Source organism: Leopardus geoffroyi, chromosome X (genome assembly GCF_018350155.1).
Source record: "Leopardus geoffroyi isolate Oge1 chromosome X, O.geoffroyi_Oge1_pat1.0, whole genome shotgun sequence".
Lineage (NCBI taxonomy): Eukaryota > Metazoa > Chordata > Mammalia > Carnivora > Felidae > Leopardus > Leopardus geoffroyi.
The window spans coordinates 27,605,890-27,624,023 of NC_059343.1; the positions used below are offsets into that span (position 1 = coordinate 27,605,890).

Sequence of the window (18,134 nt, forward strand, 5' to 3'; positions counted from 1 at the left end):
GCTTCTAAATCATTCATTAGAACTTCAGGAGAACTAGCTGGGAATATTTAAGAGTTGTCCTTTGTCTCCATTTACATAGGTTTTTATGAAAACAAATATACCTTTCTCTGATCAAAAGGAGGTTCTTCTCTATGACCATGTCTGCTCTTTTTTTTTTTTTAAACTGAAGGAAAATTAACATACAGTGTTATATTAGGTTCAGGTATATAATACAAGGATTCAGCAATTCTATATATTACTTAATGCTCATTATGATTTAGTATACTATTAATCTCCATTATCTATTTCACCCATTCCCACCACTCTCCTCTCTTCCAAGCATCTATCCAGAGATAAATGGATAAAGAAGATGTGGTACATATATACAATGGAATATTACTCAGCCATAAAAAAGCAGTGAGCTCTTGCCATTTGCCACAACATGCATGTATCTACAGGGTATTATGCTAAGTTAAATGAGTCAGAGAAAAACAAATGCCCTATCATTTCATATATATGTGGGATTTAAGAAAAGAACAAAGAAAAAAGACGAAAAAAAAAACCCAGAGTCTTTTTTTTTTTTTTTTAATTTTTTTTTCAACGTTTATTTTTGGGACAGAGAGAGACAGAGCATGAACGGGGGAGGGGCAGAGAGAGAGGGAGACACAGAATCGGAAACAGGCTCCAGGCTCTGAGCCATCAGCCCAGAGCCTGACGCGGGGCTCGAACTCACGGACCGCGAGATCGTGACCTGGCTGAAGTCGGACGCCCAACCGACTGCGCCACCCAGGCGCCCCCCAGAGTCTTAAATACAGAGAACATGCTTGCTCTCTTAATAAGAGATCCTGGTAAGAGAACATATGACTTCAGCCATAAATTTCTCTCTAAAGAATTATTAGGGTACTTGTAAAAGCATGTGACATATTTCATCATGAAACATATGGCATGTGACCAGAAGATACTTGCTCTGAGGCAGAAGAACTTGAAAGGAGACACGGGTCATTTTAAAATTCCTTCTTTCTAGAGGTCTTATCAGTTTGGAGCCACCCAAATATTGATTCAAAAGACATTTGGTGGAATAAAAAGTGTAGTGAATGTACAAAAAAAGCAACATAACTAGTTTTTTTTAAGCAAGATGATGTGTCAATGGAATTAAGAACTGAAAATACTTGATTACAAGTCCAATCTCATTGGCTTTGGAAAGTTGTAGTTTCCTACTGGCTCTTGCCGTGCTTATGAAAAGTTTTCACTCCGTGAGTCATTCATTGACTACACAACTGTTTACTGCGTGTCTCCTACGGGCCAGGCACTCTTCCAGGTGCCAGTTATTGTCGCCTGCAGAAGGAGTGGATTGGAGAAGCTCTGGAGTAGAAGTAGGGAGACCAATTAGTTGAGGTAAGAGAAATGGTAGTGTGGACTGGGAGGTAGCAGTAGAAATATGGAGAAGCGGTTGGAAACGATTGACATTTGGGAGGTAAATAGGATTTAGCCATTCACTAAGGATGTGAGGGAAGGCAAGGTTAGCAACCAAGCAGTTGAGAATACTGGACTGAACCTGACAGGGAAAATTAGGTTTGAAAATATAACTGAGATCAATATCGGATGAGCTAAGTCTAAGATTTGTCACGTGGGTATGGCTCTGAATGTGGTTGGATTCCCCATTTTCACGGAAAACAGTAACTTCAGAGTTAGAATTCATAATTCAAACCTATTTGGGGACTTTCTGAACATGTGCCTGACAACTGCTACAGAGGAAAGTAAGAGGAGTAATGTTGTCATTATTGACCCTTGCTATATCTGGAGACGGCTCCATTTTACTTTCATTTGCCGGCAAAGAGATCCATTAGGCTATCTCACGATTCACATAATGTGCGAAGTTCAGATTCCCTATAACATCTGAAAAAAAAGTAAGAGTATTGTTCTCATGAAGTTGCTCTTAGCTACCCATCCTAAGTTCTACCCATCCGTTGCTGAAAATCAATGGGCAGAGATGATTTAAAAATATATTCATGTTGCTATTTAAGAAATCAGAAATTAAACCTTTCCCTTCAGAGACTCCCTTCTGTCCTCAGAGGAAGTTTATGTTCCTTAGCTTTGGCATAATCTCTAAGCGATTGTTTAATGTAGGCAAACTGTTCAATGCAAGTAAGTATTACCTTCACTATGATTCACTTCAACAAATACTTAGGTAACTACTCTGTGTCTGATGCTTCTACAGCGATAGATAATCTTGTCTTTTCCTGCCATTACTCGATTTAACGGAGGAGAGCAGAGTTGGTAAATAACTATATACAATGGTGTATAACAACACAGCTATGGAGATGCTATGTGAATAAGATAGATCAATCGTGTGATTCGGAGTACGATGATATGTGTACACATGTCTGTATCTGTGTGTGGGAAGGTGGGAAAAGGAACATAAACATGGCAGGAATTAAGACTATACAAGACTCAAGACAGGTTTCTTCATTCGTTATATTACCAGACACAGTGCTGGGCATTGCTTACCTTAATACTTGCTCAAGAGATATTCGTTGATAAACTGAGTGTAAGACTAGGCAAGATACTACCGTACTCTTTAATGGTTTCCCACTTGAGAAAGGTTCAAAAGTAAAATTGTGAAATGTATATACAACACCCTGGTAGGGAAAAGAGACATTTAAAAATAACTGTTTTACCCAAGTCGCCTCTCTTACCACAAATAACAAGTTATCAAGGTAAGGTTTAGTCTTTCATACTCTCGAGCATGGAAAAACCCAGAAATAAAATAAAGAGGGATAAAAACAGATCTCTGTGTCTCATATCAATTAATTGATTTTAAGCATCTAGCTCAGGTTATGGAACCCCAAGACATCAACTAACAATCCACCTCTAAGCACATGTTGGGCATCACTAAGCCTTCTAGGTCCCTCTCATCAAGTGATACAGGCATTAAAAACAAGTTACTTTTTTTAAGCCTTAATTTTTGAGGTTGGCTTGCTTACTTTCCAACTCATTATCTATTATAGGGTAATGCTCTTGTTCTTTACGGAATGAGATGAGAAGGGGAGATGGTGAAACACATCTGTGCATCTCTTATTGACTGAGCACATCCTCTGGAAATCCGAGAAATCAGGCACAAGAATCGGTTCTATTATTAACATATTTGCACAATGTCAACAACTTGTTCCTTACCAAACTATATACAAACCAGAGCAACCTAAGAATAAAAGAGCCAGGGAACTTAAGGATGTCGCCCGTTAAAAATTCCAGAATTACCCATGTGCTTACCTAAGAGATCAGGGACAGTTAAAAAAAAAGAGGTGAAAAACAACTATAGTGGTTTTGACTTCCTCACAAATCTAATTTGTGTAGAGTAAAAGATTCTCTTATCAAATGTTAATGTTTCCTAAATTTTGTTGTCTCTAGCGAAGCCTCCGTCTCAACTATTACCTCGCATTCTGCACATGTTCATGTCATTTAAACTTCAAAGAAAACATTTTCAAGCAAACTAACATAATTCTGAAATGAGTTTCTCTTGTTGACTTCATTATTTATTGGCATTGACATCTATATTCTCCCACTTAGCCACACACACTCCCACCACCGGTTCATCTGTTGTTTTATCCCTTTCTTTCTTTTCCCCAGTCCAAGTTCTAGTGGTCCCGACTGCCGTACCTCTTGACCAGTTAAGTCCACCATTGTTTTCCCTCGAGACAGGTTGTTCACCATATTTCACCTATGTTAGTAACACATCCTCTGAACCGATTTCCCTTGACCCTTCACACTCCAAAATACGCTACATATTCCTTGCAGATTAATTCTTCTGATGGACAGCTCTGGGGGTGATTTCCTGCTGAGATCTTCATCGAGATCTTCGGCACCTGCCTCATGAAGCCCAAACAGCTTAGATGAACTTTGGAACCTCACAACATTCCTGGAAGAAACCTTCGTAAGGTTCTGAAAGTGACTCTCTAATTCCTTATCCATGGCTGCAGCACAACTTGACAACTCAGAGCGATACCCTGGCTTTCTGCAGACCTCTGTCCATGCTCTCTCCATCACTAATGCCCTCATTTCTACTTGCGTTTTCCTCTCACTCCAATCCAGTAGACCATGAGTTTCATGAGGGCAGGAATCGCTGTTTTTCTCTCCTTCTAGTTCTTAGCAAAGCATGTGCTACATGGTAGTGCCTTAAACACGTATGTAAAGTAGATAAACACTCCAAATACCGTGTCTCTTACAAAATAAATTTTCAACGAGAAATTATCCTGTAAAATCCTACTGCAGACCCATTATGTCTAGTTTAGGATGTTTTTCATAGCCTCTGTAAAACTAAACATCTTTATTTTGATTGGAAGGTTTTGAATTTCTTCAACGCAGGGACACTGTCTTCTTTTTTTGAGTTTTCTACCATGTTAATCAATAAAAGTTTGTTGATCAAATGAATGAGCATTATACATATAGTCAAAATGATGATTAAATTATATTTCTATATTTTTAAATATCTAGTAGGCTTTGACCAACACATTAGTGCTGATGGCTCTGAAAAGGCTATCGGCAGTGGCTGGTCAAAGAAAATCAAAATATTCAGCACTCCACGTTAGTGACAGAATGGCCAGGAAGCAGCCCAAGCAGCAACACTGCTTTGCACTAGAGTCTTCAGAGAAAATAAAAGGAAAAGAAACCAAGTCGGAAAATGTCTCTATCGTTCCCAATTTGCCTATTATACCAATAGCCTCAAAATAATATTACTTCCACATGTGTGCGCTCTCGCTCCAAAATGAAAAAAAAAATTAAAAAGATAATATTACTTTTCACCCCAAAAGAAGGGCACTGTCTTCAACAGACATGACATCTGTTCATGAATGGCCAGTACATGAAAAGAAGTTCAATACTGTCAGCCATCAGGGTGACACAGCTTAAGACCACAACAAGAAACCACTTTATATCCCGTAAAATGGCACAGTTAAAAAGAACTGCTAAAATCAAATGTTGGTGAGAATGTAGGGGAAACAGCGCTCTCCAACATGACCGGTTAGAGCGTAAAATGACACAACCACTTGAGAAGACTGTTTTTGCAGTATCTTACCAAGTTAAGCACTTGACCTAGCCATTCCCAGGGAAATGAAAACACTCACAAAAAGACTTTTCCACAAACACTCACAGCATCTTAATTCCGAGTATCTCCAAACTGAAAGTCGCCTGACTATCCATCAAGACATTTTTACTGTATGTGTAGGAGACAGACGAATCACAGCATATTTTTACAGTGAAAAAATGAGCCAGCAGTAAAAAGGGATGAACTACTGGTGCCATAACATGGATGAATCTCAAAAATACTATGTTGGTCAAAATACTACATACTGCATGATTCCATTTATATGAAACCAATAGGAGACAAGACTCAAGTATGGTGATAGAAATGAAAACAATAGGTGCCTACGGGGGTTGAATCTACTGGAAGATGGCGTGAGGTGATGGGAATGTTCTTGTTATTGAGGTCGTGGTTTTATGAGTAGAAGAAATTGATGAAGTTAAATTGAACACACGATCTATTTGTTTCCAGGGGCATCCTTCTACACTTCTTTACATGCTCGCGACAGTCATACAGATCCAGAAAGCATGGGAAATAAATGACATGGCAAAATCTCAATGTTACTCAAAATACCCTGACAGCTTGAAATGAACTAAATTCAACAGGTTCAAATTTTTTATAGGAATCAATTCTTCCTGCCCTCCCAAATAAATCTTATTTCATCTTAGATATATTTTACTTCTATTAAGAAATAAGAACATGTCACTTGCAAGTACTTCTCTCTCCTCAAACACTATTCTAGCCATGTTATTGATGAAGATATACAAAAAATTTAAATTCACTCTCTCTCACTTCGCACAGTACCTGTAGATATTTCTTATGCAAGATAAGAACTAAGGCAGCCTCATTGGCAAACCTCAGTAATCTGCAGACAGAATTTAAAAGGGTTCAGAAGATTAGTCAGGCTATAGAGGTTTCATTTGGGCGATATAGAAGACAAGTAAAGTGGCATCCGTATTTTAGTAAAGTGTGTGTGTGTGTGTGTGTGTGTGTGTGTGTATGCGCGTGCGCCCATGTGTGGGGTGTGGTATGTTTATTAGATTAAGAGGGGGGGAACATAGTGATCCCATGATCTTACATTCTAAGAGATAAAATGGCTCAAGAGGACTTTGGGGTTTTCAAAAAGAAAATTTCGACAACAAAATAGCAAGTGATCCCAATAAGTATTTTCTTAAAGGGCGGGGGTCATTTAACCAGATGCACGCCACAACCCAGGGGATCCTCAAAGGAGCTCAGATTCTACAAATGTACGAACACGAGATACCATAAGAGACACATAACTGAGGGCAAATCTTAAAAAAGAATACAGAACTACTTAAACAGTGAGGAAAAGCCAAGCCTGGAATTGAGACCTGATACAATGTTAAAAAACCACATCCAGGGCCTTTTCATTTCCTCCTGGAGAAAGAAGAACCGGAAAGACATAGGTTCACTGACTGGGGCAGAAGGGCGGAAGGTTAGGGATAGAGATGACACAGAAAGCAAAACTGCTCAGTCCCTCTGCCTGTCTGCTCTGTCAAGGAGAATGTTCATCAGACTGGAAAAGGCATAACCGTACGAGGGAAATGAAGCCCAAAATAGGTGAGGGAATTTTAAGAGAGCACCTTGCTGCTCTAAATGAGCTAAAATCTCTGGCCCCAGACCAATTATATCCCAGGGAAATGAGAGAACCTGCTCAATGCGGTCCTACCCTGCTGTCAGTGGTCTTTGAGGAACTCCGTTAACACAGAAGATGGGCAAATGTCATCCCAATTTGCACAAATGGGAAGAAGTGACTGCACTCCTTTCCATCTATTCCTGCTAAAGAGCATTTCTGGATGAGGAGCCAAAGAATACTTGTTAATAAAGACAACTGAGCCAGCTAATTTGGGTTTGTACGATAACTGGTTCTTAGGGGAGACGCGTGTGCCTGAGTTTGTGGCGTAATCTCTTTTGCAGTACGAAGATTCCATCTCAGATTTCTGAGCAACTTAAAATAACTTCTTTTCCAGTTAATAAAACCGTCCCCAGTTCCTAAAATGAAGTAACCGTGGAAGTATTTTGTTGTGTTTTACAAGGAATAACATCACGTCAAATTGCCTACCACCTGAACAATTCCCAAGGCCTCTGACTAATGATGAACAGAGACAATGATGTGATGCATGAACCACTTTGTGTATCTGACATGGAGAAAAAAGCGTTTCCTTCGCACAAGAGAACAAGAGGACATAAGACTCAGAAGCACTCAAGAATCTACAAAGCAGGGAGATTCCTGAAGAAAAAAAAAGGTGGGGGGGAGGGCATGTGAGAATTAGACTGGATGAATATCCACAAAAATGTGAAGTGTGATCTCTGGGAAATGAGGTTATTAGTAATTTGTATGCCTTTTTTTCATCATTTGAAATGTGTTTTTCCAATGAGAAGGTATACTTTTTTTTTTTTTAATCAGAAAGAAATGCTGTATTCATTTGGAATATAAATGGATATAATCTAACCCAAACAAAATATTTTATTTAGACTTATTACTTAAGGGTAAGAAGACAGACAAAATAGCCTTTCCTGGTGCTGTATTTTAATTATTCAAATTGCAGTATTTTTAAGTAAGGTTATCTCATTTTATCTACTAAGATAGCAGCACCTGTAAAATATAATTCACTACATTATTTGCTCAAGTAGATAGTATTAAAGTTACTTATGGCTATTGCCATGCATAGTGAACAAAATACATCCAACATCAGAAGTAGTAATTCATCACTTCTCAAGTAATATTAAGCTCTGCTAATATTGTCATTTCATAGCTTTCTTTAATGGTATTTTTCTACATATTCGTTTTGAATACATCCATGTGTACCATGAAACTATCAAGGAAGAAAGGTTGTTAACAATTCCACAGGTCCAGTTTACTTGATGCCCTAGGGACATGCTGCCTTTTAGGTGGAAACTCAGAATTACTATAGCAAATGTACCTTAGGAAATAGCTGGAAACAGCACTAATTTTGTTTTCCCATCACCCCCAAAAAGGCTAATAAAGACCATCATGATATGGAGGCATTTTCTCAAAACTCCCACTCTCTACCATTCTTTTTTCATATTTATGATCTTTTTCTTCTCCTTGGCCTGAAAATAAAACTTTAGTCTGTATCCCCCACCTTCCATTTTTCCTGTTATTTCATTTTACAGTTTGAAATTTTGTTAGGCACAGAATCAAAACCTTTGTGAATTAAAGAAGTGTATACAGCAATAAAACCTAAAACTCAATTTGCACCTTTAAATAAGCACTTGAGATGTTTTTATCAGTAACAATAAATAAGGTTTTGTTTTCTACATTTAAAGCGAGTATCACGTTCTCAATGTGAAAAGAAAGTTATTTAAAAAAAAAAAAGCAAGAAGGTCAATCTGTGACATTTGCAATACATTCTAGACTCAGCAACAACTGAAGTATCAACCTCGTCATCTGCCCTGGTGTGATCCGTTGTTCAACCCAGGAATGGCATTTGTCATAGAGAAAATCTAACTGTGTCCAACAGGCCAAGATATTATGAATAGTACACTAAGAGAATTATTACAATGATATTATTGTGATAACATCTTATTCTTACATTACTTATAAAGTGCCATGATTATTTCATTTGGGACCGATACGCATTCATGAGATAGGCAAAAGTTATGTTATCCCCATGTTAAAGATAAGACATTGGAGAGGATGGATATGTTCATAGCATAGATTGCAGTGATAGTTTCATGGATACGTACTTATCTCCAAAATCACCCAGTGTATACATTAAATACATATAATTTTATATTTGTCAATCAGGCCTCAGTCTGCCTCTTTTCTGATTCATGTACTTAGTGTTTCCAGAGAGATGCAGACACAAGGAAAGTAGAAAATACACAAAACTGGGCAAATTGCATACATGCTGAAATAATTTTGAAAATAAAAAACCAAGTGTTTCATTATTATAGCTCTTTTTCTTGGGAGAAAAAACTTGTTACTGGTTTTCCTATTAAACAACTATTTGGTCTACTCTGACAGTGTCTGCATTTTCAATTACACGTCATCATTCTTAAGAAAACAAAATTCTCATTCCAAAATAATGAGAAATATCAGCCCTGAATATGTTTGAAGCTGATTTAGGGAGGACTACAGCATTTCTAGATTAGATTACATGTTTCTGTAAAGTCACTATATTATAATGTCATGCTGACATGATTCTTGATAATGTATTTAATGGTTAAAATATGCATAGTAAACATTTGTGAAGAGTTTACAGCATCTAATTTTCGGTTTTCCTTTGAAACAGGAAGGTGAGTGATGCAATTGTGGTACTTTTGCTGTTCAACTTAATGAAAATTCTGTCTGCTATCAATCAAATGGATGTTCTCTTTTTGTTGTCCAAACCAACATGCTCAAAAGTAATTTATTTTTATGGAAAGGTCCTGTATTAACATGATGAAAAAACACAAACAAGGCCCTAATTTCTTTCAGATGCACTTGGTTGCAAAATATATACTAGAGGGTGGGGGATGCTTTATTTTTATATTTGTATTTTTGAGGTTATGTGGCCAGACCAGGTGCTATACAGATGGGCAAGTGTTAAAATAGCATCTTTCAATAAATAATATTAGCCAATCTTCAGAAATGAAAATACGACCTTTAACACTTTTCTATAAAAATAGAAGATTGGGGACATCTGAGTGGCTCAGTTGGTTAAGTGACCAACTCTTGATTATTGCTCAAGTCATGATCTCACAGTTTATGAACTGGATCCCCATGTTGGGTTCTGGGCGGACAGTGCAAAGTGTGCTTGGGATTCTCTCTCCTTCTCTCTGCTCCTCCCCCACTTGTGTGAGCATGCTCTCTCTCTCTCAAAATAAATAAACTTAAAAACATCACAGATTGGGTCGCCTGGGTGGCTCAGTCGGTTGAGCATCCGAAATCGGCTCAGGTCATGGTCTTGTGGTTCGTGAGTTCCGGCCCTGCTTTGGATTCTGTGTCTTCATCTCTCTCTGCCTCTCTGCCTCTCTCTCTCTCTCTCCCTCTCTCTCAAAAATTAATAAACATTAAAAAAATAGAAGATTGATTGATGCTCATCTGAGATGCTGCTTCAACAATACAACATCCACTAGGCCAACAGTAATGTGGGATGATTTGAGTTCTTGTAGAAATAAGTCATAATGTGGATAATCACAGATCAACAAACCACATGGCATACCATAAAAACCAATGACATATGATAATTTCATTTTCTAAGTATTTAGAAATTTTTTAATTTTGAAGATCACCATAAGAGGTAGAAACAATGTAAAAGAATAGACATGGTGATAAGTTACTATTATTTCTATCAATAAGAGAATAATTCACAAAAGTGGCATTATTTAAAAATAAGCTCGTGTGGACACAGAACTGAAACTTAGTATTCTTATATGTATGTTCGTGTAGAGAAAAATACTCAGTGAGACAAACTGTTTGAATACTGTTAACTATGGTAGAAATGGAGTGTCTACAGGTATGTGTGTAAAAGGGAAGAACATGCACCTGTACGAGTATATGTCCAAGTAGCATGAGGCGAAAACATCTAAAATAATATTTGCTATGAAATCATTATCAAAAATCACCATTGAATCACTTGTGATGCTCATCACGATTGGCAAAACAATTAACACCTTTGTTTGTAGTCACGGCTATTAGAGGAGAAATCCTCAAATCCCTAGCTGATGATAAGATTTAACTGACCACGGCTCCTCAATCCATTTGCTTGCCTTCTCTTGTCATTGGGCAAGAATGACAATATCATAACCGTATACAAATCTCATCATCTTCTACTAAAAATATCTGTTGTCTATTTTCCATGATGCAAGAACATGTTTCTTTTTAATAGAGGTAACAATAATAGTAAAGTACTAAAGTATGTACCTTAAAAAAAGTGTTTCAGTAGTAGCTCTCACTGTTTGTTTCCTAGCGTGCATCTAAACAACTAACTTCTGAAAGTCAGATATTTACTGCCTTGTTTGAGAACATAGGCCCTTATATAGAAAAATCGTACCAAATGATTTATTACTTAGTTATCTAAATCGAAGAGAAATTTGTGTTTTATCACAGAATGGTAGGTGGGTGATTAGATACAAAGTCCAGAGGCATCAGAAGGCAAAACAGTTTGTGTTTTTATCAGTTATGTGACTTTGAGCAAATCACTTGATTGTCATTCATTTGTAAGATTTCACAAATAATAACACTAGCACCTACCACGTAGTGTTGTTATGAGGATAAAATGAGACCCAAGGAGTGAGCACCTGCTCCTGAACGTTTTAATTTCTTTTGTTTCCCTGCTCCGTTATGCATTGCTGATAAAAATTCTCTTCTAAAAATTGATTTATACATATGTTCTCAGGAGTTTTTATTTTGTAATGTGAGACAGTGGCAGAATTCGCCGGGAGTAGTAAATTGGTCTTAAATCACAAATGATAATTCCCTCTTGTCCTTATAACTACTGAGATGATGCCAGTGCACTCCAGTATGGCAATGTACCCGTTGTACCCAATGTACCCATTACCTTATAATCAGTTTTGAAAGATTTGGTTCCAGCAAGGAGAATGACAAATGTTGATATAGCCAGGTTTTATAAGCCTTCTTTCAAATAAAAAATGCTTGTTTTTTTATAAAAAAAATATTTTAACGTTTGTTTATTTTTGAGAGGGGGGAGGAGGGAGGGAAGGAGAGAGGGGAAGAGAGAGAGAGAGAGACAGAGAGACATGAGTGGGGGAGGGGCACAGAGAGAGAGAGAGAGAGACAGACAGACAGACAGACAGAATCCAAAGCAGGCTCCAGGCTCTGAGCTGTCAGCACAGAGCCTGATGTGGGGCTTGAACCCATGAACGCAAGATCATGATCTGAGCCGAAGTCCAACGCTCAACTGACTGAACCACCGGGGCACCCACCCAATGCTTGGTTTTGATTTGTCCAATAACACCTCAGACCAAATCGTTCCCCCCTCATCCACGTTTGCCATGGATCAGAAATGTTTGCGCACGCCTCTGCTATCAGTGAATGAGTTTTTGACAAGCCTAAGGAATATTTCTGAATCCTTTTCCTCCTCCTGTGTAATGGCAAAATATTTGCTCTATTATATAAAAAGGGAAACTCAGCCCTGCACCAAGGCAACTGCTTTGTGTCCTTAATAAAGAAAAGCAATGGTAACAAGAACTAGGCCAAACGCCAGAGCCTGCGTGTATTGACCCAGCTTCTGCTGTAGCAGATGATGTATATTTATCCTGGGTAACATTCAACCCATTGAAAGTGGTTGCCTTGTTACAGCAAATTACTGTTAGAGTCAGAGTAAGTTTCTCATCATAGGCTTTTGACTATGGAGATTCGAATATCAGTCAATCAACCCAACAAACAATAGCAGCCAAAAGAGTATCTGGAGTTTATTTAATCATGTCTAGCTTTGAAAGAACTCTATTGTAATGGAACAGTGTTGGGCCATTCAGCTGACCTTTAATGTACCCAACAAACACATTGGCGGCAACTTAGTGACTTTCAGGTACAAAAGGTTCTAGCATCCTACTCGTATTTTTTTTCCTTTCTGTATTCCCATAACATCTCCATATTCAACATGACCAGGTTCTCTGAGGTATTTTTTCAGTACAGGAATGGATCAAAACTATGGAGAGGTCTACGTATGCACTTTGGCTGGTAACTTTAGTTGAAAAATAGAGGATGTCAACAGGGCCCATATACTGAAGGTGGGAGAGCAAAGTGAGTATTATTTGTACGGATGTCCAGTGGGCAGAGAAAGCAGTGCTTAATGTTAATTTTCCTTTGTAGTTAATTTTAAGGCACCTGCAGTTTCCAGGATGTCTGTCTGAAGTTTTGGCTTACAGAACGTGATACTGTCTTTGGCTTAGAACATTAGCTAGAATAAAATGGCAACAAGATCTGCATAAGCATAAAAAAATGGTTTACTAAAAAAATGCTATTTAAAAATAACAACATTAAGAACGATAACGTCTTAAGTTTCTATGGTATTTTACAGCTTACAAAGCATATTAATTAGCTTGAAAAACTTCCACACATAAACCCTATGAAATATCAGAAACACCTTTTTCTAAAGAGTGACCAGTCGTGTTCAGAGAAATCGTATTAGGATTCTCGACATTAACAGAATCAACAGAAGGAATATGTATGCGCGCGCACACACACACACACACACACACACACACACGTATACATATGTATACAAGTGCATGTGTGTGTTCATATGTGTGCAAGTGTATATGCATGCATATAGGTGTGTGTGCACATATAGGTGTGTGTGTACACACAATACACACACAAACACACACACTACCAACCATGAACATCCTCATAGACATGCCCAGAATAACATTGGACCAAATGTCTGGGCACCCTATGGCCGAGTCAAATTGACACAAAATTATGCATCACAGAAATTAAGTAATTCGTTTTGTTTAAGTTAAATCAATAACGTTGAGATTGCCATTACCCAGGTATTTCAACCTCTAACCCAATGTAGTTTTTCTTTATACTATATTAAATTTCTTACACGAGTGGTCTTAAAGCAAACTGGCAAGACTGTAAGTTTCTTTAGTTCATATATCTCACCCTTATCAATGTATGAAGAAAGTTCAAATGCATCTTTCTGACAGACCTATAACAGCTACTATCTCCACGAAGGTTCCCACTTACAGATACAAGAAAAGTGACCTCATGATTTCTATCTGATTGTGGCAGTAAACATTGAGAGGGGGCATATAGGACAAAAACATGGTAATGTAGGGGGAAAACATGGAGAAGAAATATTCGTAACTCAGACATAATCTTATCAACAAAGAAGAAGCTAATTTACTTCAAAAAATATGTATATTTGAGCTTTAAAAAACGAAACTCGAGAGGTATTTGTTAGGTATTCCATTGTTTCTCAATGAAAACTTGCTTTACTCTTAGGGATATACTTATAGGAAAAAGTATCCGAAGAGTTTCTCTACGAGTTTTCAATGATGAGTGTTATTTTGACATCATGCTTTCATTAACAGACATGGACAAAAATGGTTTTTGAATAAATGTTTTGGCATTGAATGTCTTCATAATTTAAGTGAAAGATGGTTAAATATACTGCAAAAAACCACTTGTATACAAATCTTTGCCATCTTTACTTTTTTGAATTAAACCCTTCACAGTCCTTTGGGGTAAGATTTTGACATTATTTAAAACGTTCTTTTATTAGATAGTTCATTCAAATAGTTCTTCCTGTAGTCAACCTTAAGGCATCGCTTTGAAATAACGCATTTTTCTCCTAAAGTGTGTCTTCTATTATCCACACGTTATCCTAGAGCGGGAGGTGAGCGTGGGCTAAGCAAGTATATTTTTCTGCTTATCGCTGCACATTATCATAGTCTCCATACTTCCTGAGGGACTACACTAGTGTTAAGGTCTCACTTTATATGTGATGCTAGGTGTTACTTTCATTTCTTTCAGATTTTGGCATTTCATAAGAAATAATACACGACAAGCACAAAATTAAGTTGTGATTATGGGAAAACCGTATAGTAAGTGAAGCAGTATATTTAAAAAAATGAAAGGCTCAATTATTCCAGTCTTTGTGGTACAGTTTTAATAGCACCGATATTTCCTCGGATTAAATAGACAAAGACGTTAATAACTCAGGTCAGCAAGTGTTTACTGAATTCCCACCGTGTCCAAGGCTATCTACTAAATCTGAAGTAAACTAAATTTAAGACTAGTTCATTACTCTCTAGAAGCTTAACACTATGGTAGGAAACAAGATATAATCACCTAAAAAGTTAAAGTTTTAAATAAAGGTTCATGACGAAATTTTAGAAATTAATTAATTAAACAGACAACAGTGTTTAGAGTTCAGAGGAGAGAGGGAGATCTTTTTAAGGACGGATGGCAAACCAAAGGTCTACAAGGAGTGATTTGTGAGTTTTCTTGAAAATCAGACATATAGTGCAAAGTGACAGGACGTGCTTGACAGCGAGTACAAGAACCAGGAAGTGGGAAAACACAGGTAGATTTATGAGAGCATCATTCTGAGAGCATATTCAAATGGGCCTTGAATACCAGGAACAGGGATTTTTATACCAGATCCTGCAAAGAAAGGGGAACTACTGAAGATGTGAGCAGACAAATGACACGATAAAAGTGATTTTTATGACCTATCACAGTATTACAGATGGATTGGAAAGGAGAACGTAAAGGCAAAGGGACCAGGTTAGAGGCAGTTATACTGTAAGGTACTGTGACTTTTTATCTAAGAAGAGCTTAGAAAAAATCCAGTGGTACTGCAAAGTAAAAGCGTGGCCTACGGAGAGGAATAAAGAGGGGTTTGAACCAAGAGAGGTGGGAAGAAACAGGGAAGTCAACTGAGGGACGGCTTTAGAGGGGAAAGTAGAGATGATTTTGTTGGAAGGTGTATGAAAACTACAGTACCGTCAGGATACCCAAACACGAGGCCCATCAGGAGTTTACAAATACAGAAAAGGTGGTAGAAATGGAGGTAAGGTTTGGAATAGAGATCAACTGATGGGATAGCCAAAACCAAGAGACTGAAATAAAACCAAAGTCCGGATTAGCAAGATAAGGCGAAAACACCAAGCCTAAACCTAGTGGGGGCACATATTTAAGTTGAGGGAGAAGAGAGTTGCCAGGAAAGGACTTAGGGATATGGTAGAAATAAAAAACAGGAATACTACAGCAGCTAAAGGGCTTCTGAATTAAAAAAAAAAAAAAAAAAAAAAAGAGGAGGAGAAGGGGTGTTACAGAACAAGATCAAATGGTAAAGAGGTCAAAGGATTTGGCAATTAGATTTGCATTAATTTTGAAAGTTCCTTGGTCAGCTTTTTAAAGAATATCTATTATGTACCAGGTAGTATTCTAGGTGCAGAGGTGAGAACAGTGAGCTTTCATGCGGCTTACATAAAGGAAGCAGACCATAAACAACTAAGGTAATAGACTTGTAATACTCCAACGTGACAAAGAACATGAAGACACAGAACACTGTAAGGGGATGAGAAGTGGGGATTGGAGGGCATTATGGTGCTCATAGTAATGAGAGCTCATAGACCCTCCCACAGGAAGTGAGGGAGTGAGACCCGAGATATCTGAAGAAGGTTGAATTTCAATGGGAGGAGTCAAAACCAAATTCACAGAGAAAAGATGGTGAACAACTTACGCTGGAGTCAATTAGAGTTTTGAATATCTACTCAAAAATAAAAAGTAATTTATTAAAAAAATAAATTAGTTGGGGCGCCTGGGTGGCGCAGTCGGTTAAGCGTCCGACTTCAGCCAGGTCACGATCTCACGGTCCGTGAGTTCGAGCCCCGCGTCAGGCTCTGGGCTGATGGCTCAGAGCCTGGAGCCTGTTTCTGATTCTGTGTCTCCCTCTCTCTCTGCCCCTCCCCCGTTCATGTTCTGTCTCTCTCTGTCCCAAAAATAAATAAACGTTGAAAAAAAAAATTAAAAAAAAAAATAAATAAATTAGTATGTCCTCTTAATAAAGAACCAGTAGTGAAACAAGTTGAAGACATTTAAAAGGAACCAAAAGAAATCACAGTAGCAAAGAGATGTGCTAAAATGAGGGCAACTCCTCCAAGGCCAGGTCATTAAAAGTATCTGTAAATGTCAAAAAGACCATGAAAAATTCTTCGACAATGGTGCTACCTTTCTAAATTTATCCTTCATCACTGCCTATAAATACGCATTTTTATTTTAAATTTTATTTTATAGGATTCTTAAATATGTATCACAAAGTAGCTATATAAATATGATCTGATACCCTCTATCTTTTGTCTTACTCTTCCGTAATTCTGTATTTCTGTATGTTTTACACTGAATATTTCCCCCCAATTTATATGATCGTATAAAACATACTTACACACATACGAAGGTACATATCCGCATAGGATTGTATTTTAAAATACAATTGTTAAGTTATGGTATTTACTTTCATGCATGTGATTTTTGTAATCTATGTTGTGCTGTGTTAACATTTCCTAGTCACTAAGTATACCTCAAACTCATCCACAGTTGCTTAAGGGTCTATGCTTAAAGGTTCTAAAATCTATTCGATGATTCTCCTATTGCAAGTTATTCTTTGTTTCTCTCAATGTTTTCTTTTTTACTTTCCATTATGGACAATGATGCAAGAGCTATCCTCGCACACATATCCCACAAATGTACTGGTAATTTAATTTTATAGGTGGGGTCACAGGAAGTAGGTTGTACACGGTACTTTTCCATCTCTACGTTGGTTTTCACTCTTACCCTGTGTGAAAGGCCATCTTTTCATATTCCTAAACTCCAAGGTCAACCTAAATATCACATACTATGTTTAATAATAAAAAAATCTTCCTAGCATCAAGACTGTCAGTGTACTATATAATGATTATCTGCACACTGTACGCCCTATCACTTTTTTAGACAGCACTTTCTTGAGGAGAAAGCATGTCTAATAATTTTTTTCCTCATATAAAGCTTAGAGAGTTTTTCTCATATGAGACAAAAACACACAAATTGACTTCTTGATACCTATAATATTTATTTTAAAATACCAATTTTGATACATTTTTTAGGAAACCAACAGAAGAAAATACTTCCACTTTTAGAAAATTCTTGCTATACTCATAGGTTTCTTGAGAATTTCTTTCGTATTTAAGATTTGGGTAGGTGTTAATCTGATACTGGTGATTAACAAAAGTACTCCAAAAAGAGAAATGGAAAGAGATGGATACTTGAGTAGCTAGCCTTCATTGTGTAGCCATAAAAAATTTATAACATTGAGATATGTATTATTAGAATGATTATAAGCTATTCAGGCAGAGAAGATGAGTATGAATGCAAATAACACTGGAAATAAATTAAAATTCTTCACTGTTGTAAAAAGAAATCTTACCAGGCACTGTCCTTCATGTTCACCAGAAGTCTACAATATAAAACCAGCCAATCCGTTGGGAGAATGTAGAAAGTTTGGGGGAATCTCATTATATTTTATTTGCAGAAGGAATCAATATGGTAGTACTTGTCAAGTTCAATTCAATCACAAATGTAGAGAACAGATTT

The 18,134-nt window shown here is 37.3% G+C and overlaps 1 protein-coding gene and 1 long non-coding RNA gene across 12 annotated transcripts in view; one reads left to right on the forward strand and one right to left on the reverse strand.

Moving 5' to 3' along the window:
• DMD (dystrophin) overlaps positions 1-18,134 on the reverse strand; it is a 2,127,700-nt gene that overhangs the window by 831,455 nt on the left and 1,278,111 nt on the right. The gene's annotated exons all lie outside the window — the stretch shown is intronic.
• On the forward strand, positions 1,265-9,065 carry LOC123595245. Its single transcript, XR_006711094.1, has 2 exons — positions 1,265-1,374; positions 7,114-9,065. It is a non-coding gene; the product is annotated as an uncharacterized LOC123595245 (long non-coding RNA).